We start from the raw sequence: 27,712 nt of genomic DNA on the forward strand, positions 1-27,712 counted from the left end.
ATTGCATTAAAAAAAAAAAAACAACACCACGACAAAAAAAGAGGCACTATTTGATTCAAAACTTCAACATTAAAGGGTCACATACCAGTAGATGCAAGCAGAGGTCCAGAATGCCCTGGATGGAGATAAAGTAGAGGTAAGTCTTCACAATTCTCTGTGGGGTGACATAAAAGTGGGGGGAAAAAAGCAGAAATAGACAGGTACTATCATTATATTGTGCAGTATATTCTTAATTTCCTGGCTTTTTTTCCTTGAAGGACTCTAAATGAATTTTTTGAGTTACTCTTCTCTTGATCAAAGCATCTGAGACCCTCACCCAGGCCCTGCAAAGGAGAGAATCATTATTTCCCATTTTTAGAAATGGAGAAACAAGACAGGAGGCAATAAATGACTTCCCTGAAGTCACACCGAACATCTGAGGGAAAGCTGAAAGCAGCACCCAGGACTCTCCATTTCCAAACTGGAATGTCTGGAGTTATCATGGGATCTTTTTGGAGCTGCAAATGGAGCTGCACTGTTCCGGGGCATGGACAACCATGGCAATGTTTGGTTACAAAGTCCTACTGCAGCATAAAGGCTAAATACACAATATTGGGCTCCTGGAAAAAATTAAGGAGCAGGATGACCCAATATGAATTGATATTGAGCAGTGCACAGCAGATTGCCCAGTTCTTTATTTTGAAAATAACTCAGTCTCTTCAACCTTCCTCATCCAAAACCATTCTGATTTTGAAGGAATAAAACAGAACAAAACAAAAACAAAGCCCAAAACCCAGCTGGCATTTAAGAGCCACGAGCTCTGATGCAGTTTCTGACACTGCTGGGCACACGACCTTCAGCAGGTCCTTTCCCACCCTGCCTCATTTTCCCATCTGTGAAAGAGGCCAGAAATTCCTCCCTCTGCTGTGAGAAGCGATGGATATTTGCACAGCTTTCTGAATGTAACAAAGGCCAGGAAGAGACAAAGCATCATCTGAAGGCTGACTGCAGCAGGGTTTGTGTTATGATGACTCCCACATGTATTAAATTTTATGGAAAGAGCAAACAGTGGCTTCAGTAACAGCACCAGTAAAGCTGCACTGACAGTTTGCATAATGTGGATATAAATGTGCTTGATTCAGTGCTAGAATCAGAGACAGAAAGGAAGAGTGTACAAGGCTGCTAGGTTGTTTTTTTTCCTTCAGACTGAATCTCTGTGCCAGTGCTGGTTCATGATCAAATCAGGGCTTTCATCCCCCAGGCTTAGATCAGGCTCAGGTGCAAGGTGCTCTGGCTTAGATCCCCCTGCTCAGCCTGCAGTGGTGCCCTTAGAGCCAGAGCACTCAGCAAACAGGCCCAGGAATGCTCCCTTTCCATCAGCTGGGAAATAACAACACTTCATTATCTTCTGCACAGCGTGAACACACCAAAGTGACTCAGGGATAGCAGCGCTGCTGTTTTTGTCACTGGAGCAATGTGTGGTGTGACTCTGCTCTGACACCACCAGCAGGGTTGGACACCAAATTCCTCCTTGGAAATCCTTCTCCCTCTGCCAGATCACCAGATGATTTCCATTATTTCATTGATACCACTGCAGGGATCAAGAATAACAGAATCCTTTCTGATTTTAAATTTCACAACAATTTTTCAATGCAGTATTTTCAAAGATTGCTCTTTATTTGGGGTGTATAATGTAAGGTGTGGCAGGGCCAATGAGACACTGCTAAAAGCAGAACTACAGGAGCAGGACATTATTTACGTGACTTACTGTGACATATTTCTTTAGGAAAATCAAAATCAGTCTGGGCTAAGCAAGACACATTGCTGTCACTCACTGTGAAAGCATATAATATAATACTGACTTGTAAATTGCAGTAACTTCTTTCAGAACCATAAAATACATATACAAACAAGATATTTCAGTGTATGAGACCACATTCATGTGACTTCTGTAATTAAAAAAATTCAACTAATGTAGGTGTTTTCATTTGTGCCAGTCTCAACAAAAGGCTAAAAAAACTCCCAACATTTGCTTGCAGTCTTTCACATGGAAAATGGGAACATTCCTATAATGTTCAATGGAAGCATTTTTAGAAACTTGCTTTTTGTGAAACATTCCAAATTAAAAAATTTAATTTTCTAATCAGCTGTAATGGTAATTGCAGTGCTAAAGCAGAATTCACTCCAGACACAAAGAACATGCAGAAACAACCAACACATTTGGATCAGTCAGTGGATCAAATTCAGAACTGTGGTGTAAGCAAGAGCTTGTTGATTTTACTGAGAAAGGAACCAGAAGATAGCAGGGAAAGAGAGACAAATAAATGAGAACTCAGGAGGACATGGCAGATTGCCAGTAAGAGAGGGAGTATAAATTCAAGTTTACATAAGGGCAAAAAAATGAATTAAGATCAAAAGCAAAAATTTCCCCAAGCTGTCTTGAAGGTGATATGCTGAAAAGTTTTTCTTGTTTTAACAAAAAAGAGCAACAACAACAACAATCTTCCTCTAGGAAGCACAAAACCAGCCATTGAGAAGACCTGGGGGAAAACAGGAAAGATGTAACATATTCCTTGATTTAGAACCTCATAAACCAAACAATGAAGAATGTAATTAGGATAATTCCACTCTTCTCTTCAGACCTAATGCTTACTAAGATGCTTCTGCTAAGTAGAAGTGCCACCAAGTCCCTGCTTTTTAGAGATGACCAGAAAAAACCAAATACATCTCCTGTGCAAGTGGGCATAACCCTCACTATCTAAGATACGTAAAGAAATATAATTTACAGGGGAATCATGGGCTTGAGATGGCAGCTGGGGAGGTGGCTGCAGTATCTGGGTCCTTTCCTGAGCCTCCTGGAGGTCTCAGGGTGTGGGGGATTTGGGGCTCACCAGGCACCTTCAGCCCACAGCTTACAAATGCCATTTGGTTCCTTTTCAATCCTTTTCTGTTGAAGCATCCTCTCCCCAACACCCAGCAACCATTTAGCATGTTCAGTTTGTCAGCCAGATCTGGATTCGATCCTTTGGGAAATGGCGACATTTCCTGCCAAATGTGGCAATTCCTGTTCCCATCAAGTGCAAGTGCAGCTCAGCTCCCACCATCCCTTGCCATTCAGAGGTTGGGAGGACACAATGGTTTTGGTTTTGCTCTCCATCCATCTCAGCAAGGAAATATGAGCAGCAAGATTGTTCCTTTGAGGTTAGAAGTCCATACAGAGCAGTCCTGTACCCTGCAGAGCAGTCAGGACATAACTTCAAACACAAATACCAGCTGTCTCTGAAATATCTCCTTAACATCAAAACCATTCATGTTCAAATACCTTGAGAGATTATTATGTTTATCAACTTGAAATCCAGGCCTTCTTTAACCAAAAATATTCTTATCTAGTCTTTATAGACCGACCATCAGGGAAAAGTCAGCTGTGCATCCCTCTCTTCCTAAACAAGCAGCACTAAATCAATTTAATTTGCATCTCAGAGACGTTTGAAGACAAAATAACATCAAGAAAATATTACACCACAACATGGAAACAGATACAAACGATTACATCATTACTTTAAAATATGCCTACAGAGAAAGACTAAAAATCTCTAGCCTTGACTGTGGAACAAACCCCAAGTAGGTCAATTTTTGTCTTTCAGATTCCAAGAATTATATGGCTGGAAAATTGTATCTAATAAAATGTATAACTCAGCTAATTAATATCATTGCTCATAAATTCTCACAGAACTCACCCAGCAATCACAGTAAGTGCTGTAAGTGTAGGGTGAACATTCTTTCTATAAATCCATACCTGCCAAAGTGGGGTAAAATACATTTAAGTGAAAATTTTAACTGAGGAACTATTGCATCGTTTATATTAACACATGTAAAAAATGTATTCCCAGAAGAGTACTCTCACATTGCCTCATCACAGACTGTAAAGTTCTGTGCTGTGTGTATTTGCAGGAGGAAAACACAAAATGCCAACATCCAAAATCCCACATCCAAGGCGGAAAAATGCATATCTAACAGAGGAATTCTGCATCCTCAGATTACAGCTGAACCCAGTACTATGATACACTCTTTAAGAACCTATTTTTTTCAAGGAGTTGTACATAAAATCCTCAAATAGAATATTGGAAGGCCTGAGACTGTTTAAACTGTGTAACACAGAAGATTGTGAACACTTGGCTCTTAACATTGTACCAAACACATAGCCATGAAAGCTGAAATTAAGCATGTCTTGGTCTGCTCAGATTAGCTATTTATTTTTTTTTATAGTTTATATTTGAAGCCCTGTTTGAAATGGAGCTTGAGGAAGGATGCCTTTGTACAACCTTCAATAAAGAAATATCCACATCAGAGACAAATTGTAATTGAGCTCCTTTCTAGTAATCTATACAAAGAGGCAGAGGTCTAAAGGAAAACACAGATCAAATGTCTTAGAAGTGGAAAATAACTGCAGACAAAAACAAAATCAAAAGAGACTACAAAGTTAGGTGAGCATAGAAGTGTAATAAAAATCTGCTATGAATATATGGTTTATTAATAAAATAATGATTTATTAGAGCTTGAATACTTCTTTAGTTTTTTTAATAAGATTACACTGTGGTTTTCTAGGTCATCCACCCTTTTCCAATCTCATGCTCTGGATGTTAAGTGGATTCAAATATTAACTACCACATACAGCAGAAAAGTTCTCAAGGTTTTTCTGTTTTGAACAACAGCCCAAGAGGAGGGTTCTGAAATAAACCCACTGATCAGGGTCAGAGATAGAGCACCTTGAAATTTCTATGGAAAGCAAGAAAAAATTCAATTTAATATGTAGTTGAGTACATTATAATAAGGGAAACAAAAATTCCCAGCTGCAGGAGACAGATTAGTCTGATCCCACACTCCATCACCACTAAGCAGAAGTGCCACCAAATCCCTGCTTTAGTGGTGACCAGAAGAACCTTCCACTTGTCCAGATCTACCTGAAAACTCAGCTTGAGCCTTGCAACTGAACCAGGTGTGAAAAACTATGTGGGGGCAACTTCTGGAGGGAGCTGAACTCATTTAAAGATGTGAGCAGGCTTAGCATGAACATTTAATTTTAAGAAGGGTGGAGACAGGTGGCAAGGGCTCAGTGTCTGCCCCTACACTCAGATGAGCTGGTGACACAGGAGAAATGGAATGAACAAGAGTGGTAGACAATGGAACAATGGGTGGCAGCTTCCCCAGGAAAGCCTGAGCACCTCTGTGTCAGATTTATGCTCTCCAGGGGGCTGTAGCAAACACCAGGGCCCACAGCCAGCTATACTCCTGCTAATGACATTTTTAGAAGGTGAAGACCTCATTGAATCCACTCATGTTGACCCACAGGGCTCCATTTTATCTGTGCTGCTCAGTGAATTAGGCAGGCAAGTGCTGTTAATGAGAGCAGGAGATGTGTATATCCAGTTTCTGACTCTCAGGGTTGCTAGCACACCCCATAATTTGAGAGAATTATGTCTTAAAGGCTAAGCTATGATAGGGAATCACTCGTGATGAAACAATGCTTGAGTGGTGGAAAAAGCTTTGTTCTAATGTAGGATGGATTCTTCTAACACGGACTTTCAATCAAGTTTTGGATGAAAATCTCACACTTTGAAATACCTAATTTAAAATAAGGTCTTATATCTCAGCTGCTCTGGAATACAGAAGTGAGGAGGCCCATTCCTGTGAAGTGCCTGTCTCAATTATTTTTATCTGGAATGTGCTGCCCTAGTTAAGAAAAAAAAAAAAAAAACCAAAAACTAAGACACGGACATTTAGGGGTTTTAAGTGATTATAATAATTAAGAGTAGGATTTCTGTGCTGCTTTTTGCAAGAGGAGGTGGGTACCCATAAAAATCCAAGTGACCTACCACCAATGCCATTATTTTAACTGACATATACGTGCATATTTCCTTAGGTTGCATCAAGACAGATGAGGGCCCTTTGTACCCTTCTGACAGTGATGGCAATCATTAAAGATTTACCAGGGTCATTAAAGTGAGAAATAGCAGCAATGCAGAGCTGGATATCACCATCCCATGTGGATTCCACTGAAGTGCAAAGAAAGCCAGCACAGACTAAGCCGAGATCCTGCACTGCCACCTTAACCTCATTTTACAGAAGAAAAGGGGGGGGAAAATCACCAGCTTGTCTAAAACACATGAGAGAAGCACATTTCTCTTGTAGGGAGGCAGTGCCAGTAAAGGGCACAACATTTCACTCCTTGTTAAAGCATTTGGCAGGCCAGCCAAGACTGGGGACTCTTCCACAGCTCCAGCCTTCCTCTCACTGCTCTTTCCTCCCAGCACAAATCAGATTTTTGCTGCTCATATCCAATGTTAAAGCAATATCCCACCATACCTTTGAAATTTAGTCCTTATGAAGGCACTGGGGCTATTTTTAGCGGAGATCAAAAGAATGCAAAGAAACAAACAGCTGCAGATTTAATCAGCTTTAACTACAAGCCTGATGACTCAGAAGGCACACACCTTGCCAGAGCAGCTATATGTAAATTAGTCTAAGGTTAAAAAAAAAAGGAAAATTTCTAAAATCATTATCACACATGTGTTCCATTATTATAATAATACCTTGTGAGCTGACATCACAAAAATTGCTGGGAAAAAAAAGGTACAAAAAAAAAAACCTAACCTTGCTTTGATTCTCTTGTTCATTCTATCAAATAAAACAGGAAAGCGATCTCCTACGGAAATCAGTCACTGCTCTTGTTTTAATCCCCCCCTTTGATTTTCTGAGCAGATCAGATTAAAGATAGACCTTTCTTCTGGGTGAGATGCGGTGCCTGTGGGCAGAGCAGGCAGCACAAAGCCCTTTGTTTGCCAGGGCTGTGCTGAGCAGCCAACCCTCATCCCAGGGACAGTGCCAGGCTGCTCTGTGCTGCTGGAAAAATGTTCCCTTTCAGTCACCTGAAAAATGGAACAACTCACAACACTGGGAAGGGGGTTAAAAAATAATCATGGGTTAAAAATAAACACAGTGGAGATCGCTCTGTGTGTGCAAACACATGCTCATGCACACCTACATTTGTGAAAAAAAAAGGAATAATACACACCAGCTCTGAATGCTCTACTTGAGCCAATTCCATGTGAGCTCTCTCCTGCATTATGGATGTTGGGTTTGCTGAAGCTGTTGGCACTCTGGAGCTCAAAGTCCCTTTCAAGGTAACTTTTGCCAGTCGTGCATATCCCAGTGAAAACAAAAAAACCAAACCCAAACACTTCGTGCTCCTATCTCTTCACACCTGATACATTGGTCCTTCAGAGTCAGACATAATCATCACATGATGCACAAGGCTGAACATGTTTTAAACATCTGTTTGCCATGTTGCAATCAATCACAGCACAGCTGATAGTGCTGATAGTTGGTGCACAGTGGCAATGCTCCCCAGGCCCATGCAGTGCTGAGATAAAGGAGTTTCCCAGGTCACTGGAGGCACTCACTCCACCTCCTGCCTCATGATCCTTCCAAGGAGCATGTTATCTCGGGGTAACACATGTCTGCTGCTACCTGGCTCTTTAATTACTGTACACAAAACTCCAGATCAGAGTAATTGGCATCTCAGGGCACCGCCATGCGCTGCAGGGTGCCCCCAATGTAAGTGAGCACCTGATGAGGCAAACAGAACGACCTTGATAGAGATTTCTCCCCAAAACTGATGGCATCTCATGACTTTAAAGCACAACCTGATGAAGAAAACAATAGAAATACTGTAGTTATATTTTAAGATCAAAAATTCACAACAAATTCACAATGTTGGCAATTTGTTTTTAATATATGATTTCTCAGTACAAAAGGTGGGTTTGGGGAAATATACTAATCAGGATCTCTCAAAATACTTTTTTTAGGCCATTTCTCAGCCACAGTGAATGTCTCAATCATTCTTAGAGATAACTTTGCAGTTTATATAAGAAAACACACACATTCACACTAACTTGAGGTAGGGGAGACCCAGTCTTGAGTCTCCAGTGGAACCAGCACACACAGACACAAGTTTGCATCTGAATATCTGCCCTCTGGGGTTTGAACATCTGAAATACCCAGCTTCTGCTAGAGACACCCAACCGGTTGTACTTTTCTTTTAGGAGAAACCTGGTCTTGAAGTTGAGATGTGTTTCCTCCTAACCAAACCCATTCTGACAAGCAATAAGATCCCTGTTCAGCTGCTGTTATCCATCACTCCAAAAAGAATTAAGGAGCAATCACCTTAAGATCCATGTGCTTCCAAGTCGCTCAGAAAAAGAAATTCAGTAACTCAGTCATATCAGATTTTCACTGATTTTTTAAAACAGTCCAATACTGGGAAATATCCAGACACATTTATTCACTATAAATTAGGAACTTTGTGAGCAAATGAAGAACTTCATGGAAACAGAAAGCTTCATATATCTCTGTGCTGTTTTGAACTATGGCTGCACCACCAGTTCTCTTCTGACCCCAAGAGAAATTAGTCCTCACTTGTCATGGGATGAAAATACATCACTTGAATTGCTTGATATTTGGGATGGCAATCCATTATCCAAGCTGCTTGATACACTGCACACCAGAAAACATCTTACTATAGCTCACTAAAGGAAGATACAGAATAAAAAAATGTAAAAAAATTAAATAAATAACAATTATAAATAATTTTTAAAAATATATTGAGCCCTACAGAATCAATAAAGGTGACTTATTGCAGTCCCCAAGCCAAGAGCAGGTTCATTAATACGTAACCCCATCCTGAGAGATGTTTGTGCAATCCATTCTTTTACATATTCAAAACTGCCTTAGCATAAATGAGGAGGCAAGACACAGTAACATTTATAAAGAAATAAAGGGACTAAAAGGTTAAGAAAGTGCCAACAACACCAATTAGCTCTTAAAAAGCAATAGTCGCTTTTTTTTTTCCCTAGAATCACATTATCTTCTAGAGGCACATTACCCCTTCTAATCAACTATTTATTAATACATGCAACTGGAATTCTGATTTTGTTCCTTCTTGGACAGTGTTTTTCAAGACCTCAAAACAACCAGGACTTCTCAAAAAATTGCTCTTCTCTTTTTTTTTTTTTCTTTTTTGTTGATCCCTCCATATGTAATTAAAAGGAATTTATGAAGATACCCAGTCCTACAAACTGGAATTTATTTAGTGCCTATCTACCTTTACAAGCTGAACTGCCTAAAAAGGAAATATTTTTTGACAACCAGGGTTGAGACAAACTAAAATGGCTGAATCAAAATTTAACTGTCTTCTCACAATTTTCTTGTGCCAACCCATGTTTCTAAGGTCCTCATATCTATGCTGAAGGCATTTTAGGGGTTTTCCTTCGGCCTACAGTCTGCCTGCCTGAACATCCCCACTGTTTCCATGGCTCTGAGATGGCTTAAAAAGACAATTACACTTATTTCCAATGAGCAGTTAATTTCCCCTTTAAAGGAAGGTAGTTATAATAAAGAGGCTGTCTGTAGGAGCACACACACAAAAAAGCATCCAGCCCAACCAACCCCAACCATACAAACAAAAAGCCATCAAACCCACATCCTTTTCTCTCTTGGAAGGATATTTTTCAGCTCTAAGAGGTGTTGTCACAACTCTTGCCCACCTGTGATTTTTCAGTGTCACTTTCCATTATGATCCTTCTCAGCTGCAAGAAAGGAGAAGAATTATGAGCTCTTGCACAAAGGATTGAGTTTTACTTTACTCAGGATGAGAAATTAAGGATGCCCTGACTGACAGCATGTGGTTTCTATTTCTGTTTGTAAGCAGCCTTACAATAGTAGGTCAAAAGGATTAGAGGAAGGTCAGTGTTACTGTTTCTAGAGTAAACCAGGAATTGTAGGTTCCTTTCAATATTCTTGCTATCCAAAGAAAGTGGAAATCTTTATATAACAGGGTTTTTCAAACACCTGCTCTTACTCACTTTTTCTTTAGTAATGGAAGTAAGGGAGAGAGCTGTGGGATTATTTATTTTTTTTCCACTTTAATCTACAAAAAAAATAAGCATTGTAAATAGAGGAAAAAAGTTAATATTCTGTCTGATATAGGCCCTGAATTTTTTTTTTTTTTTTTGAAACTACAAAGGACAGAAACAATTATATCAGTACAACACACATACTATTCAAGGCATGGAGAAGCTCTAATATCTCTGAGCTATGTCACAAATATCACAAAAGAACTAAAAGTTCTCTGCAGCTCAGTGTTTTCATTTTCCAGCCTCTCACAATGGCCTGGTCTTGCTGTTCAGCAGCACCATGGGTAGAAAAAACTGCTCAATTCAAGTGGTTTTATGCCAGTTATTGATTTAGTGACAACTTGCAAATAACTGCCAATATTTTATCTGTCTATGCAGATCAATTCCAGCAACAGAGCAGGTGAAACCAGTATTTTGGGCAATTGAGAAATGTTAACTTGTGCTCACAAACATACAGGCTTCACGCTGCTCTGTCATTTCTTTTCAAGTTGAGGTCTTTTTCCAAAGTTTTTCTGCAATTCCCTGGATTTTGTTTAATTCAGCTGATGACTGACTCCCTGTTCAGCGTCAGTGGAGAAACTGCATCCTCTACACAGCAGAGCAAATGGGGCCCATCTGAATTTTCTGAATTGCACAGTGCAAGCCTCACTCTATTAGGAGCTATTTCTCCTTCCAGAAAACATTTTTTAGAATACTGTAATGCTCCAGTTGCTTTTAATGATTGAAAAATCATGTTCCCCTGAGTGAGAAGATAAGCTGAGAGGATTTTTAATTAAAGCTCACTCTTCCTCATCTTTATCCCAAAAGTCTATTCTGTGCTACAAGCCAATCATTCCCTGACTCAATCATTCCAGATGCCTCACAGGCTACCTGGGTGCTCTCTTTCATAAAAAACAAGGTTGCACATCCCAGACATCTCCTGAATTCAACTAAACAAACACATTTGTGCCAAAATGACATTGTTGCTCTGCTGCATGGAATGGATGCAGCACGTTTCAGAGTGATCTGAAATTTCAGCCAAAGAACTGCTCCAGCAGGGAAATTCCAGCTGGGAAGGGCTGAAGGTAGGAGTGCCCCTCGCCATGCCAAGCTGCATAAAATGCTTCCAGCAGGCTCCAAAATATACAAAATATCAGGTACACATCCTCCAGTTCTTGGTCCTGGGGTGGTTTGACTCTGGAAGTGCACATTTGCAGAAGGAAGTGGTGAAATGGAAGAGAAATTCCAGGGATATTAAGAAGAATAATGAGCGGGAATGGACTTTTACATGATACTTCATAGCAATACAAACCTCCAAAAGAATCAGTTCTTGTCCAGGGATGTCACTGAAGTTGCTCAAGGCATGGAATTCACCCCAAAGGTCAGGAACACCACTGGCCAGAACCAAACCAAAATTAGCAACTGCCAGGTTAAAACCAGTGCCAACAAATTAATCCATTACTGACTCAACCCCAAAATTCTCCTTCAAAGGCAGAGGTGCTCTGCTCCTCAGTGAAAGCTGCACTCTCTCTTTTGTACAGATTACATGGTTGCATTTGGCTGTGCTCACAGCTGTAGCAACAAAAAAATAAAAAAAAAAAGAAAAAAAAGAAAAGAAAAGAAAAAAGTGAGTAAAAATCTTGAGAAAATCTAGAAATTCACTTACTGTTGCCTTTAATGGCAATATGTGGTATGTAAGTAAATAACCTACTTATGTAGGGTTTTAACATGAAAATAACTGAAAAAGCAAAAAGGTTATAAAGAACCAGCTAAAACCTGGAAAAAGGTAGGCCTGTGTACTTAAGCAGAATACTTAAATATGGTGAACTGAGCTCTTTTTATTTGCCTTTTCCTCAGTCTGTGTTTATATCATGGGATTTTTGGAGATGAGGAAGGTACCAAGGCACTGGGGACACAATTTTCACTGCTTTTCTCCCTCTCCCATTTTTAATCTATGTTTTGTTTAGATAATGTTTTGTTTAGATAATGTTTTCCTTAAATTGGCTGGGGGCTTTAATTATTACTTTTACCACAACCTTGTTTATGCTGCAATTTTTGATTTTGCCCTGAACTCCTCTGATTACTCATCATATTTTTACAACTTCCATTTGCAGCACTGTTATCTTTTGATCTTCTGCTGTTTGCCCGTATGTTTAAAGTTTTCCAAACTAATTAAGAAAATTAACTAAAATAGACTAATTGCATTCATAAATGAGACATGGCATTTCTGATTAGCAGGTGGCTCCTTTCTGGTTTGGATACATAAAAGCAGATGGAAATGTGGCAGACTTAGTTATATTTAATGTGCCCACTTCCTTCCAGACTGCTCCTCTTTCCAGCTAATGACAATAAAACCTATAAAATCTTCAGAGTACTCTTTTTTAGTTTTGCATTTGCCATTTCTCATTTGAAATCCTGGCCATTCTTGACTAAGAGTTTCCAAACTGTTTTTCCTGAATGATTTGTCATTTCTATTTACAGGCTTTAAGGTGCCTGGAAGAACAAGAGGATCAGAAATAATCAAAAATAAGAAATCTGATCCTCAATTTGATGCGCAATCAATGCTATAAATAATTTCTAGCAATATTTTTAAAGAAAAGTTACTTTAAAAGACAGCTTCTGTTCTTATTTTTTGCTATATTTCCATATAAAAGCAGACATTTATAGCCGCTACTCCTATAACCAATATTTTTTTTATTTTCACATATTTTCACCAGTGCCCCAAAATTTTCATAATGCATAATTAATTCTTAACCAAATGCATTGAGGATATAAAGAAGCAATTTCTTTGTTTCCCTGACAATCTATGACAATTTTAACATTGTACAAGTTAAAAAAGAAACAACAAAAAATAACAGTACAAACACATGACAGTGTGGGAAATTACCAGTTATAGACACCTGAGGAATGTTAGTGACTTATAAATTTTATATCTAGAATAAATATACTGCCTTGAAGTTCAGGAAAACAATTCCACAGTTTAAGTGTGTTTGGAAAAAAAAAGTTCAACATGAATCCAGTGTTGACCACTCTAAGTTTTAGCACTTATTGTATAAATCTCCTTTCTATACACCTATGAGAACAGCTCTGCAAAAGATAATTTGGGGTTTGTACCAGAAAATTTTGTTTCTGTTAGACCAAATGATCTATTTGACACTAACTTTTGGATGGTGCAGCACTTTTAAGTGGAGGTATTTCAGAGCAAGTGAGAGGAGCAAAAAAAAAAAAAAAAAAAAATCAGACCATAATTTTTTTGTAAAAATGTAAGAAAGTAGGGAAAATTTTGAGATATCTGGTGCTTAGCAGCTTCATTTTTGTTGTATCATTCAAACAAAAGCTGGTTAGAGGATAATGCAGACAGAATGGGACACAGCATCTGTTGTTTAGAGTGATGTGAAAAAAAGAAAGAAAAAATCAGCTGATAAACATGACAGGGTGGTGATGGTCCAGATTTTCACCTGCATCCAAGAGCAAGAAGGATTCTCCTCCCTAACTCTGAGTCCCTTTTATCTCAGCTCTCCTCCATTCAGAGACATCCATTAAACAATAGAGCTGGAATGCAAAGATGTGCAGCTTTTCAATAGCAGTAGTGAGAACGTGTCCTAAGTCCCAACCACAAATGAAAAGGACTGCCACAGCATTCATAGCAGAAAAATATCACACCAGGGGATTTCCTGAATTCAGAGCTTTTAATATATCCAGTAAATTTTTGTGAATCAGAGTATGCTAGGATTCTAAAATAACTTCAGACTGCCTTGTCTTTAATTCTTATTCAAGATATCTGTCTTCAGCAAAAAGTTTAGCTGCATAAGGACTTGAGGATTTCATAAGTGCAGCTCCATAAAAATCCCTATTTGCTGCTCAATAAACAAAACCTGAAAGTTATGCTGGCCAATAAATCTGAGTAAGTGCTCTTAGTGCAGATGCTATCGAGCAGCAGCATCCTGCATCAGCTGTTCCCAGCCCTGCTGTAAGGAACAGGATGACTCAGGGAGTTGGTAATGGGATCCAGAGCCTTTCACCCCTGGGTCAATAATTATAATCTGAACCACACCAGGAGTCAATGCCCTGTCAGCCCCATCTGCTGCCTGCAGCCAAATCAGTTTGTGGCCTCCAGACAATTCCTGCACAAGAGGCACTGGAACCACAACAGAAACCCCTGGCACTGATATCTGGCACCAGCAAAAGGGCTGGAAAGGCAAGAAATCCTCTGGGGAAATACTTACTGCTTTTAAAATAAGTAAGGGGAAGTGTTTCAGTAAAGAAATTGAGGGAAAATGGTTTGCAGCAACTTTACATGTTTCTATGGTGCTAGCAAATATTGTGTGCTTGAAGCTACTTGAAATTTAAAGTGTTCACCACTCACACAGGATATCAGACAGAGCAAATTTTGTGTCCCATAAATCCTGGGCAGAATCCACAACCTTTACACATGGATGCATCCTGTGATGTCACCTCTGTAACTACACACAACCTTCAGCTGCTCAAACCTGCAGAGAGATGTGTGCCACCATCACAATGACAGGCATTCAAACTTATTTTCAGATTTTTCTTTTGGTAAAGAAGTTTTAATAAGCAGAATTTTAATAATGCTGATTTGTGGTATATTTCCAATATTTGTTTTAGAGTTATTTTAACCCATAGTTAGGCCATTCACCAAATAATTTCCTCTGGTGATTTTTCTGCCTGAAAGGCCTCCTTCAGTGCAGACAGGTATTTTGACTCTATGTTAATATGGGGTGCATTTAATTTAAAATTTATATTATCTTTTTTTTTTTTTTTTTCAATTTAGTTTAAGCCTCTTGCAAGTGGCACAATAGAAAATGAACAGGCACTCTGAAATCTGGAATAAGTGTGCAGGGAGGATCATTTCAGCATCTGTAGCACATGCTTTGTTGTTTACAGCTTTTTTTGAGGATTTTCAGGGATTTACTCCCTGTTCTGATCTCTGTGTGTCATTGTGCAGCCTCAGCCTCTTGCTCCATCACATCCACCTCCACTCTCAAGGTAACAAACTGAACTGCACAGCCTCTGCAGAGTTAAAATTCCAAAATACTGAACACCACTGCTCATGCAGTAACAGACTTTCCACTATGGAGAGGCTAACAATGAATAATTATCAAAAATATCTGTATGGATATGAAGCATGTTTAACTTCAGCATCACCAAGAATATCAGAGAAAAAACATCAGGATTACCTTTGTCTGGGACATGGCACTGATGGGCAGCAGGTCTTTTCTGGAAAGAGGATCTGGATTAATTTATTCTGGTGTTGACTGTTAAATTCCAAGAACAAGCGCTGGGAGACCTGTTAATCTTTAACTGCAGTGACACTGAAAAATCTATAAACCTGAAATATACTCCAGTGTCTCAGCTCATCATGCAAAATGTTTTAATCACCAGAGGAAATGTATCAGGTTATCAGAAACTTCCCTACAATCACATGGATGGACTCTAAGTATTCTGCTTAACACTTCTCTGAATGAGCCAATATGATTTCTTGAGATGTTTTGTATCTTTTAAATTTATAAAAGTTCAGATATGTTAAGCAGGAATCATGAATTTTTAAAACAACTTATTTTCTTTTCATAAAACCTGCACTATTTACCTTGACTACCAAATGACAAAGCTCAGCTAGCAGAAATTCAGCATATTGGTCCCCTCTAACATCTATAGCATCTTTATTTTTGAGTGCTCTTTTAAAGCAATATGTTATAAGTAGTTATCTTTGTTAATATTATTCTTCATGTCTATAGAAGCTTTTTTCACTCCTCAGTTGTGACTCATTTCTTGTGAATTATTCATATAAGTAAAACATATGGAAATGTTTTTGTTAAATGGAGATTAAGCTTTGACTATCTTTTCTTCACCCACTCTTTGAATGTAAAAATATTCTTTTGGTGATGAAAAATAAAGTACATTTTTTAATTTTCAATATTTTCTCCTATTTTATGCCAATACCTACAAAGACTGGCAAGTTCTGTACCTAGAAATAGTTTTAAGTAGAACAGTAAGAAAATTAATCTTTTGGTTGACTTGTTGGATTTTTTTAATTCCCTTTAAAAGGAAATTTAAATAAGAGAAGAATATCAATCCAAAATTAACAACATTTTAAAAAAATTCTTAGGTGGGTTTCTTCTCCCCATCCCCACCATTCATTTTGGAGTGGGCAAAAAGACATAAGGAAAAAAAAAATACCTTGAAAGTGGTGTGATATCAGCCAGTGCCAGTCGGCTGAAGATGCACTTGTCTTTCTCAGCTCTCTCTGGAGATTTTTGGTGCAGGCAGATTTAGAGGTCAACAGCAGGATTTTGGCACCTGTTTTCCCACCAGTTTTTTAATGAGAGCAGAGCATCCAAATCCTCTTTGGACAGCTTTCAAAACAGCAGCTCCAGCTTCTTTCATTAAGCTTTTTGGGGGACACAAAGGTGACCAATTCCACATACAGGGCCATGAGGAGCACTCCAGGGTGGGGCAAGCAGAGGGGGAGAGGCACAAACCAGTGTGGGAGAGGCACAAAGCAGAGTTGGGGCTGTCCCTGAGCCCTGCTCTGATGGAGGCCCCTCACCCCTGTAAGGATTTTTTAGGAATTCTTAATTCCCCAGCTGAGAATTAGGAATACCCATGCTGGCAGCAAGCTCCTGGTAGGCAAAACAAACCCACACATACCCCCTCCAAAACCTCCTCCCAACCCTGAATCCCATTTCTACCCTCTGGAAATGCATCCCACTTCCCATAGCATTTCCTTAGGTCATCCCTCTAACCCTACCCCTCCCTTCTGTATTTTATTTTAAGTTCCAATAGGTATATATAGAGGAAAGTTATGCCCTGCTACTTAATGTGCTCTGTTTTCTGAATTCATCTATTAATGTTGGATCTTTTGCTGCTGCACATGTACCTCAAACTTTTGGAAGTGCCTTTTCCTGCAGCTGTCATGCAAATAACTGTGTATTTTGGGTAGCTGAGATCATACCTAAGCGGGTTTCTAAATTTGACTTCCACCTAGCCAAAAGGTGAGCTGAGTTTCCCCACCAGGATTGCTGCTTGCTCAGCCTGCCAGCCTATTCCCTGGCCTGTGACAACACTGGGAAAGGAAAAGGGGCAGAAAAGAGAAAAATCAGACAGAGGTCTGGCTCTCTCCCACAACAAATCCATCCTTGCTGAGGGACATCAATCCCAGAGACCAGCACGAATATATTTCTCACATGTATTTGCCTAAACCAAATTATCAGCTGCTTGTTTGGTTGTTGGTTTTTTTTTTTTTTTTTTTAAGCAGTCCCTTTTATTATTCGTAATCCTCATGAAAATAATTCATGGCATTTTTTGTCCAGCTTTTTCAGCTTGTGGAGCAGATTTGGCTGAGCTCCTCGCAGAGGGCGCTGGATTAAATGCAGGTAAGGGTTATGAATGGTGAGCTGTAATTTACTGCCAGTGGCAGGGGGAAGACACAGGGCATGGTGTGGCTTTCAAGGCATGAATTAGAGTTCTCTGGCAAAATGAGGGTGCTTTGGGCTGATTAAATTATTAAAAAATGTGCACCTGGGCTGCATAAAGATCCGATGCCCTCTCCCTGGAGTTTGACTGATAATAGAAGTGATGTACGTCATCATTTCTGCATCATCTGAAAGTTTAATACATGTAATTGTGAGCTGCTTTTCTTCTCTGAAATTGCAAACACAGCAAAATTGCAGGCTTGGTGCCACTGATGAGTCATTGCTGGCCTGCTGGATCTGTATTACAATGGCCATACACAAAGAGAAGCATGACACCCCAGTTTACCATCATTATCTGTTTCCTTTGCAGTTGTTTCCACAGCTGAGCAGCTCAGACAGAGCCTGGGTCAAGTAGCAGGGGGAGGAGGAGTTGAAATGGTAGCTTTTAAGGGAGATGAGTTAGGTATGATCTCAGCCATCTCAAATACACAGCTATTTGCATGGCAGCTGCAGAAAAAGGCCCTTACAAATGTGTAAGGTACATGTGCAACCGAAGAAAATCCAGCATTAACAAAAAAATGCAAAAAAAATGAACTCTTTAAGTAGCAGGGTAGCATTTTCCTTTATATGTATCTCTTGAAATTTAGAATACAATATAGAAGAAAATTTAGCCCATTTTGCTAAAATGGCAGATAAAGATACCTTAATATCTACCAAAAAAAGTCAGCAGTTCAGTCGTTGAAGCACTGCATTGCCAATGATTTCTTCTTTAATCTTGTTTTCATCACAGCTGCAGAAGTCTGGAATATAAATGTAGACACATTTCAGACCCTCCAAATCTGAATTTTAAAACCCCAAATGTTCTCAACTGGAGGTTAACAGCACTTAGTTGAAAGCAAATAAATTACCAAAAGAATGTATTAAAGAATGCATTCTAAAGAACTTTAAAGGGGGGGGGGGGGGGGGGGGAGCTGAATAGAAACATCCCTGCATACTAGATCAGAGTAATATTCATAATTTTTAACATTATAAACCAGAAATATTTGGGGGGGAAATAAAGCCTAGGAAAGCATAATCTGCAGTGTATAATATATACTTGCATAAAAAGGTCAAACTTGATAGGCACTATCACCTTGGAGGGAATGAACTCCTTGAATCAGGCTCGTACTCCCTCTTTTCATCTTGGAAAAACACATTGTTCCAAATCCAAGCCCTGTGGTAACCATCACCCAGCATCCCTGGGACTCACAGCAAGGCCTGCCTCGGGCTGATTGATTATTCAGCCCCTACACACGGTCAGGGGAGTATTTCTCACAAGCTGCTGGGCATTGAAATATCACCTGGATAGATCTGGCATCTCGATTGTAAAGAGGAGACACCAGTAAAATGCATAAGAGCAGACAAATTTTGATATTATTTTGTCTGACAATGGGCAGCCACTATTACTGGCTTCACAAAAGAAAAGGGAAAACGGGCACAGATTTTTTTCCCAATTTTGCTAATGTAGTAGTAAACCCTCTTTTTTTTAAAAGCAGAAATTTTCTTCTCTGATGTATGAAACCTTCAAGGTGAGGAATTTTTTTTAACATAATTCATCCTAATTAGAAAAGGAATCCAATGTATGGTAAACCCTCCTGGTCCTGAGGCTTACTACAATTTCTTCTCCAAATAAAACTGAAAGCCATTATTTTCTCCATGAGATAAACTGAAAATAAGGAAATCTGAGAACCTATACAAGTTGGATTTAAGGTAAAACCATTAGCAGCTCTTATGTTGTAAGCACTCATCATTTGTTTCTCCAGTGATTGATACAAAGGGAGAAGTCCAGTTTAAAGTAATCAGGTGGAAAATCCCATGGAAATCCCTGGACAAGTGCTCTGACTAGAGAGAAAAAATTTGTATATGGCATTACTCTTCTTCAAACAACATACTGATTTTGGAGTCTGGCCTTTTTTTTTTTTTTTTTTTTTTTTCTGAACTAGACAGATATATATATATATATATATATATATATATATTAAGTCAATGTCTATGAGAAACAGTTAAATTTTAAAATTATTTCAGGCAGAGGACACTTCTATGATCTGGAATAAGAAATTGAGGCCTGGCAATATATGGTTGTGGCATAAAAAAGAAAAAACCTCTTACTGTCACTTGGTAAATAAACATTTACAGTCATCCCTAAAAGTGACAGCAGTCTGGACAAAATCACTGCATTCCAGCTGGGGCTTTAACAATTTTTCTCTTCCAGATTATGAGAAATAATCAGAGAAAATAAGGCAAAGGAGAAAAGTGTTGAAAGTAGGCTGGACCTGGGAACAAATCATGAACTGGACACAAAGAACATTGAGTCATAAATGAACAAAGAACGACACAGCTGCTTATTTATTAAACAATGCTCTTACTTTCAGTCCACAGTATCTTAAAACTGCCTCATTGGGACCATTACCAGAGCAAATTACTGCTCAACATGAATAAACTGGAGAAGTCTGGGTCTAAGCTTTTAAGTGGTTTGGGTTTTGGTGGGGTTTTTTTAACGTTTTAATGCGTTTTAAATTGTTTTTATTATTATGCACAGCTACATCATAGGGGCAATTCTCTACAGATGAGGCTGAGCTGAGCTCTCTATTGAAAGGTCAAGGCTTGCAAGTGTTACTAATTAGGGACACAGGCACAGAGTGAGTTATGTTTCCTTAGATAAGGAAAAGGAAAGAGAGAATAGCTGTTGTTTAACATTACATGAGATCATTTGTGCTTCTCCACGGCTAGAGTTTAAAAATATCATGTAACAGACGTCCTGGTTCTGAGGCTGCCCTACCCCATAGGTGCAGAATCACAAAAAAAAAAAAAAAAAAAGGCAGGTGTACACTAGGCTATCTCAAACTTCAGAAGAAAGCTTATCCATCACAAAGGTTTTGTCAGTCTCCCAAGAAGAGGGGCTAATGTGGGATTTCTCTATCAGAATGCAGCTCAATGAATCAAATGTCAGCCTGGAGGAGGAGGTGATGAGAATGCACCGTGCCCAGGGAAAGCAGGAGGTGATACACAAAAGCTGAAAAGTCTATTTTGTGAGGTCAGAGAGGTGACAGTTGAGAGCACTGAATCAGAATGATCTTTTCAGGCTGCAATTCTCATCAGGGTGAGGGATGCTCTCTTTGAAGGGAAAAAATGTTACAACTATTACACGGTACAGCTGGTACTCAAGTGTAACTGGAAATGAGAAAAAAAGTTCACCCTGCTGGCACCAGCTTTCCTTACAATAGCAGAAATACCTGTGAATATTTGGAATTTGGAAACTAATGGCTTCTCATGGCCATCCACAGACTAGTTAGATAAAGGGTAATGCCTGCTACTCAACTTGTTGCATTTGCTATGGGCTCACACTTTGACTTTGCACCACTTTCAAGCATATTAAAAAGGCAATCTTAAAAAAACCACACAGCTTATTAGAGAATGAAAGTTAATTTTTTCCTTCCAAATCACAAGTTAATCCAGCAGGTTGGGATTCACCTCTAAGACAAACACTCATACCTGAGTTGCTGTTATTGAGGTGATGGACACTATGATAATTTACAGAAGTGAATGAAGAGGTTGCACTCCTGACAGCTTTAGATTGCTTTTGTCTAAATTAATAACAACTCTGAATAAAAGCCATCAAGTCCATCTGTACAGTCTCACACTTAACTTTTCCATTAGTGTCAGTGGCCTCCCAGGGGTCTCTTCTTGTACTTCATAAGTTTATGGACAAGACATAAATGACCCTGTATGCATCAACTGGCCTCAGTGAGCATCCCTCTCCCTCTCCTTCTCTGCTATCCATTAAAACTCTTCCCTGTGATTACACCACATGCCAGAAATGCAGTCATACCTTGAAATGAAAGGCCTGCCAACTAATCTGGGAATGCTTATCCATGCAGGCTTGGTGTGAAGCAGGGCACTGCAGCTGATGAGGCGTCGCACCTGCATGTGTGAGTGGCACAAGTGCCTCTCACAGACGGATCCCTCCCCCTTCCCACTCGGCTTTTCCTTTTTCCTGCTCAGCAGGTAGGGAGTTTATGAGAAACAGGGGGTGTGCATGATGAAGGCACACACAGAATGTGTGAAATAATAAACCTCTCACCTCCACTCGAGGCACAGCTCCTGTCGTGAGGCTCTGGATGTAGCGCCGAGCTATGGCTCGAGGATTCTTCCCCAACCTGGGATGGGGTCACCTGGGGAGCACAGGTCACACTGGAATTCAAATCACCCCTGAGAACACCTCTCTATTCTGATGGATTGATTTATTCTGTCACCGATACTCAAAAGATCCAATAATCAACAAGAGCTGTTGTCAAATGGGTGTTTCTCAAATATGTCAAAATGCTCAATGCTACAGTTGCACTTGGGGCCTTAAAGGAGTTTCAGGAAGGTCTTTGGGAAAAAAATGCTTTTCCAAGGGGCCTAAATTCAGGATAAACTGATCTTGGCTGCTCCAATCACACTTCTGCTGAGGGACACGAATTACCCTTCCCAATGCTGCCTGCTGATCTGGTTAGCAGCTTTTCTGTGGCATTTACCTTCAGCTACATGGTGTGGCCTGATGGGTTTATGATGTGGACAGACAAGCGCTAAGGAGTAAAGCATGCCCTTAGAAACTTATGCCCAGCTTGACCTATGGCAGGATTAAAGTGAGGTCTCCAAAGGTGGGAGTGCATCCATCACCTGCTCCTTGCAAGCATCCCCTCAGCCACAGAGCTCACATCCCACACAATTAATTGCCAAAACAGCTTCTGGACACAAGATAATGAAATACTATTTATTGATTTGCATTTTCATTGAAAGGGAGGGAAAGGAGCCAATCAAGCTGGTTTGGAGGGGAAATTTCAAAGCATTTGTCTCACGTATAGATAATACATGGAGGTTTTATTGACACCATAAATAAAATCTTGCAGCCCATAAATATTAGGCTTTCTCCTTTCTACAAAGGAAAGACATTTCAGCACAACAAAGCATGTGTTACAGATGCTGAAATGATCTTTCCTGCACACTTATTCCGGATTTCAGAGTGCCTGTTCATTTTCTATTGTGCCACTTGCGAGAGGCTTAAACTAAATGAAAAAAAAAAAAAAAATTTAAAATTAAATGCATCCCATGTTAACATAGAGTCAAAATACCTGTCTGCACTGAAGGAGGCCTTTCAGGCAGAAAAATCACCAGAGGAAAATATTTGGTGAATGGCCTAACTATGGGTTAAAATAACTCTAAAACAAATATTGGAAATATACCACAAATCAGCATTATTAAAATTTTGCTTACTAAAATTTCTTTATCAAAAGAAAACTTCAGAAAATAGCAAAACAAAATCATATTATAAAACAGCTTAATGGTGTGTTCTCTAGTATAAATATAACTGTTTGTCAATACAATTATGCAAACAGATCTTGGCTTTTTATGGAAAATTCAGTAGTAGCAGGAAAATGCCAGAAAGAGGCAAACTCTCAGCACTAAACTCACAAAACTTTTTTGCCACACTCCTCCTCCTGTTTGGAGGAATCCACAAAGAGTGCAAAAGCTTATGGAAAATTTTCCCCCTTGTCCAAATGGGTTTAAGGAAAAAAGATTAAATATTTTTCTCTCTTTTTTTTCCTAAAATTTGCAGTTCTTTTATCAGGCACAATTTTGCTTGATGCATTTTAGATTCACTGATTCTGCAGAAGGTGTACAAATAACCTGAAGTCTAGAGACACCCTCAAGTCTCTAACTTCAATGCAAATTAAGCCTGGTTTTGAATGGGTACTGCATAAAATAGGTTATCACTACTAATATTTGGAATTTGAAACTCACTTCCCATTTTTGTCCCACAGAATTAGCATAACATTTATTGCTCCAGTGAATATTCCCTTTATGGTCCTTAGAATATTCATGGAAATTAAATGGAAGAGAGGTACAATCAGCTTCATTGAAAATTCAAATGAATGTTTTCTATTTTTGGCAACACTCCTCACACATCATTAAAAACCAAAACAGTTATTCCGTGTGAAATGCAAATACAAATAAACAAACAAAGAAATGCCCTGGGACTCTCTTTCCCTGCCATTGAAACTGTCCCCTCCTGCCACCCCCCTCATTCCCTGGTGACACAGGAGTCACATCCTTTTGGGACTTGCTGTTCCCAAGAGATTTGGTTGATGTGGACCTGAAGATTCCAGGAGAAGAAAAATGGGTGGAGGGTACAAAATTATTCCAAAGACAAGGTGGTACCAGAAAGAAACATAACCTACTCCTCCCCTTATTAATTTCCTTCTCCCCCGTCAGCTGCATGTCATGTACAATGGGAAAGTGCCTAAAAATGGCAAAAAGAAATTTAAAAAAATAGATTTTGTGATGGAGTGATCCTCTCCAAAAGGAAAGTTGCAAAATACGTAGTTTTATAAAGCTGTTCAACAGCTTTGTAATTTAATTATTTTCCAACTTCTGCTACTTAAAAACTGTCTTCAGACATCACTTTTCACAGTAACATCAAAACTGTTTTTTCACCTTAGGACTTGAAATCCCTGCTAATATAAACAGTCTAAACCAAATAATGAGGTCCAAGGAAGTGGCACGTTTGGGTTCCATGTACAAGGGATTTTGGCCAGCACCTTATCCTGGCCAAAATCAGGTCAGAAACAGGAGGTAAAAAGATCACCAGTTCAGCCCATGGGACACCCAAGCTGCTGAGCACTGAAAATCAGCTCCCCCCCTGCCCAGAGTGAGAGGAGCTCTTGGCTGGGGACACCGGGGTGGGTCATGGTGTGGGGCAAGGGAGCTGCTCCCCTAAACCAGCAGGACTCTCTCCACAGACAAATCACCCCCCTCTACTGAAACTCGGATGAAAAATCAAACCCCACAATTCCAATAAAGATTTGTAGGGAATGGGCAAAGCCAGGGACCTCATAAATCGGGAAAGCTGGACAGGACAGAACGCACATCCAACCAATATGATTAATGCAACGTTCTCCCTTTATTCGAGAGAAGATGGCAGTTTATACACACTTCTATATAGTTTAGAGTTTACAAAGGCACTCTCATTGGCAAGCTAACATTGTTTACCTTTGCCTTAAGGTGGCCTAAACCTCACACTATAAACCTATACTCCTTCACACCCAGACAGCCCAGTGCTCCCCATCACACCCTAATAGAATTTCTAACTGTGCCACAAACTCTTAATTTCTAACTGCGTCAGAGGCTGGAAGGCCTCGAAGGCCCAAATCTGAGGCCTTGACTGGAGTAGCTCAAATCTCATTCCAAACATAAATCATGGCCTCTCTCTCTCAGAAATGCTGCAACAAATGGGTATGTTTATTTACAGCGCTGTGGACGCATGTGGGGGACTCATTGCCCTTCAATGGACATGCGCACCTCTGAGAACTCTCATCCTTTTTTATTACCCTGACTAATTTCTATATGCATAGAATTTCACAATAGGTTCATACATATTCATTCTGATGATTTCATGTTACACTTACAGCTAGTTACACTTGTACTTAGTTTTTGTCAGAAAGTACAGAAAGAACTCCTGGGTCACTCTGCCCTGTCTGTTTCAAGGTCTGAAGAGTCTTTCTTATTTCTTATCTTTTTAGTGTGGAAATTTGCATTCTTTCTCCTTAGCTGGGGTAATTTTGCTAGTGCTGCAGTTACCAGACTAAACAGCATATTTAGTAAGCTCAAAGTGGCACATTTCACCTAAATCCAAATGGATTTCTACCATGTAAAATTTTCAGTCTGTCTCGCTTACCTGCAGGCCTACCTTCCCTAACCTCAGTGCACACAAATCACCTTTAATTACTCCTCCCTGAATATTTATTTTGGCTTAAAATATGAAATATTGGAGAACACTTCACACATGTTTTTTTTGCAAAGCAACTCAGTGGAGCCCATGCTGTCAAACCCCAGCCTGGCACCAGTGGCCATGAAAGGCTGCCAGGGATCCATCTGAAATGTCAATAATCATTTCAAATGTTCTCACTCAGAGCTGATTGAATCATCCAAGGGCAGTAAAATCAAAGGGAATACTCTCCCTTTTTTCAGGGGGAAAAAAAATTAAATAAAATTGAGTGAAACTTCAAAAGCCAGTGAAGAGGGAGACAGTGCGTGTGTTTCGGACAAGTTAAGTGAGGAATCCAGGACAGAGTGATAGGCCTGTCATGCAGGAAATCCAGCATCTCAACTCAGAGTTAGAAATCAGAAATGAGCTAGAAGCCAAGTTAGTTCTCTATGCACAGTGCCCACCTGAGAGAAGAGCACCCAAAAACACAACACTGGCAAAGGCACTCTCATCCTCCTTTCCTGAGGGATTTTCTACAGAGCTTTGCCTTTGGGACTCATCCAAATATTAATTGTGAGGGAAAAGGCTAGCCCAGCCAGGACATGCAGCTGATGCTGGCCTAGAAAGCAGATTAAAAGTAAATAAAATTCAGTGCTGGGGACAGATTTTTTCAGGCATGTCTCCTGGCCCCAGGCAGAGAGCAAGGGTCTTGTCTTGCATTTCCACCCTACCATGGTGGGATGGAAAATACTGATGGCACCCATGGGCTGCTCCATAATTTTGAGATACTCCCCTCACGCTCCCTTCCTCTCTTCCATGAGAGCCCCTCTTTTTCAGACCTCCTTCATTTTCTTTTCCCTAAAATGCCAGTCAGGAGCACAGCTGGGATGCAGGGGCTGAGTCTCTCTCTCTCTTTGAAAACACCAGGGCTGTTGTGATGCTAAACCTACAGAGACAGGGACAGGAAATCTGTACCCTTCAACCAGGCCAGTCCAGCTTCACTTAAAAGAGAAAGCCCCTGGGAAATCCTGCACAGAATAAATATCCAGAAAATCAAACAAAAGTTCCCTTTGGAATTTTTTTTCCACTGCTTCCTATGTACTGCCACAAAATTTGATACCACTGAAACTCGTGTGGTATTTGGGAAGGATGCAAAAATGAGCATAGAGGAACCAAATACGATGCAAAATCTCTGTTCTTGGTAAGAGTGCTCTGAGTTTATATTGCCTGATGTTTTTATCTGTGTAGGAAATTATCTATATCTTTATATGAGATTAATGGAGTTGAGCACTTCTGGATCATTGGCACTTGCTACCGTGCTGCATAGATATTTTTGTACTGTAATAATTTTAAATCAACAATAAGGCCTCCATTTGGCATAAATTTCACAAGCACTACTGGAAAACAAAGAAGGAAACACTTCATAGATAAATACAAGTTCAACAATTTTAAAAAAATAATGAGGAGTGGGGGAGAGAAAAAATTATTTCTATTGAATATATGTATCCATATGCTAAGCACGTATTCTTTGATGTTATTGAATGCTTATAATCTAGATGTTATAATGCTTATAATATGACTTCTTTTAAATTTCATCCAACATTCTTAAGCACAAAAGTACTTTTGTTCCTGCTTGTTCTGTTTGTCATTTTTACCCATCATAAGCATAGCTATTATCTTACACTATTAAAGGTTTCTAATAGGTTTTTTAATTTTTCTTTTGAATTAAGAGACGACTAGAAAATATAATAAACTTCTAAAAGGTGAACTTTTCACTTATTACTGACCATTTCGTAAAAATTTAATCGTATTTCAATTACTCAAAAGAAAAAATAAACCTTTTTATCAAATTCAATATTCTCTTAAAACAATACTTCAAAATACTACTCAAAACCTTCAACTTTTTTGTTCCATTTTCATAAGGTTTGAGCTAAAAATTCCCAGAGATGAGTGGTACCTTGAGGTAAGAAGACAATGGCCACTGAGCACAGAGTGATTGAAAGGCAGATGAATATCTCAAGGCTTTTATCACAGCTTTATTTGCTGCTTTCATCCTCAGGCTTCTTTTCCAAAGTTCCCTCCTGCAAAAAGTGACAAAATTAAAAGGATGGTTCATTCTAAGTGATTTTCCTTTGAAGTGATTTTTATGGGCTGAAGACCCATCCTGAAACTGTTCCTACCCCTGCAAATCCAGGAATAAACGTAAACTGCTGGAATGGGAATTTTGCAAGAATTTTAATACAGTGCAACACCACTACTGCACTGACACCAGTAGGAAACCTGATGAACTGACAGTGGATTTGAAACCTGATGGTCTTCCTAAAGCTCCTGATGCTGGTAGGATCAGCCAATGGGGTTTAACTCTCAGGATATTTTAAAAAATTTCTTTTTAAGCTGCAAATTCACACAGCTTTCAGGCTTCTTTTTCAAAGGCTCATTGATGTCTCTTGGTGGTTTTTACATCTAGTTTTCTTTCTCCTTTTTTTTTTCTTCTTTCTGCTACCAAATTCAATAATGATATCAAGATACATTTTGGTTTTCCCTTTTCTGAATTGTCTCTGCTT

The 27,712-nt window shown here is 39.4% G+C and overlaps 2 long non-coding RNA genes across 3 annotated transcripts; one reads left to right on the top strand and one right to left on the bottom strand.

Moving 5' to 3' along the window:
- Positions 1 to 21,463, top strand: LOC140682304 (uncharacterized). Its single transcript, XR_012053844.1, has 3 exons — positions 1 to 136; positions 17,261 to 17,323; positions 19,614 to 21,463. It is a non-coding gene; the product is annotated as an uncharacterized lncRNA (long non-coding RNA).
- LOC121469176 (uncharacterized) lies at positions 86 to 27,291 on the bottom strand. 2 transcript variants are annotated; one of them, XR_012053842.1, is made up of 6 exons: positions 27,106 to 27,291; positions 21,483 to 21,573; positions 18,065 to 18,162; positions 15,128 to 15,167; positions 9,582 to 9,623; positions 86 to 154 (listed from the first exon to the last, which is right to left on the bottom strand). It is a non-coding gene; the product is annotated as an uncharacterized lncRNA (long non-coding RNA). The 2 variants fall into 2 exon arrangements; XR_012053841.1 differs by lacking the exon at positions 86 to 154 and having other exon boundaries at positions 9,081 to 9,623; positions 15,128 to 16,247.
- Positions 27,292 to 27,712: the final 421 nt, after the last annotated feature.

This window comes from Taeniopygia guttata, chromosome 1, assembly GCF_048771995.1.
Source record: "Taeniopygia guttata chromosome 1, bTaeGut7.mat, whole genome shotgun sequence".
NCBI classification, from domain to species: Eukaryota; Metazoa; Chordata; class Aves; order Passeriformes; family Estrildidae; genus Taeniopygia; species Taeniopygia guttata.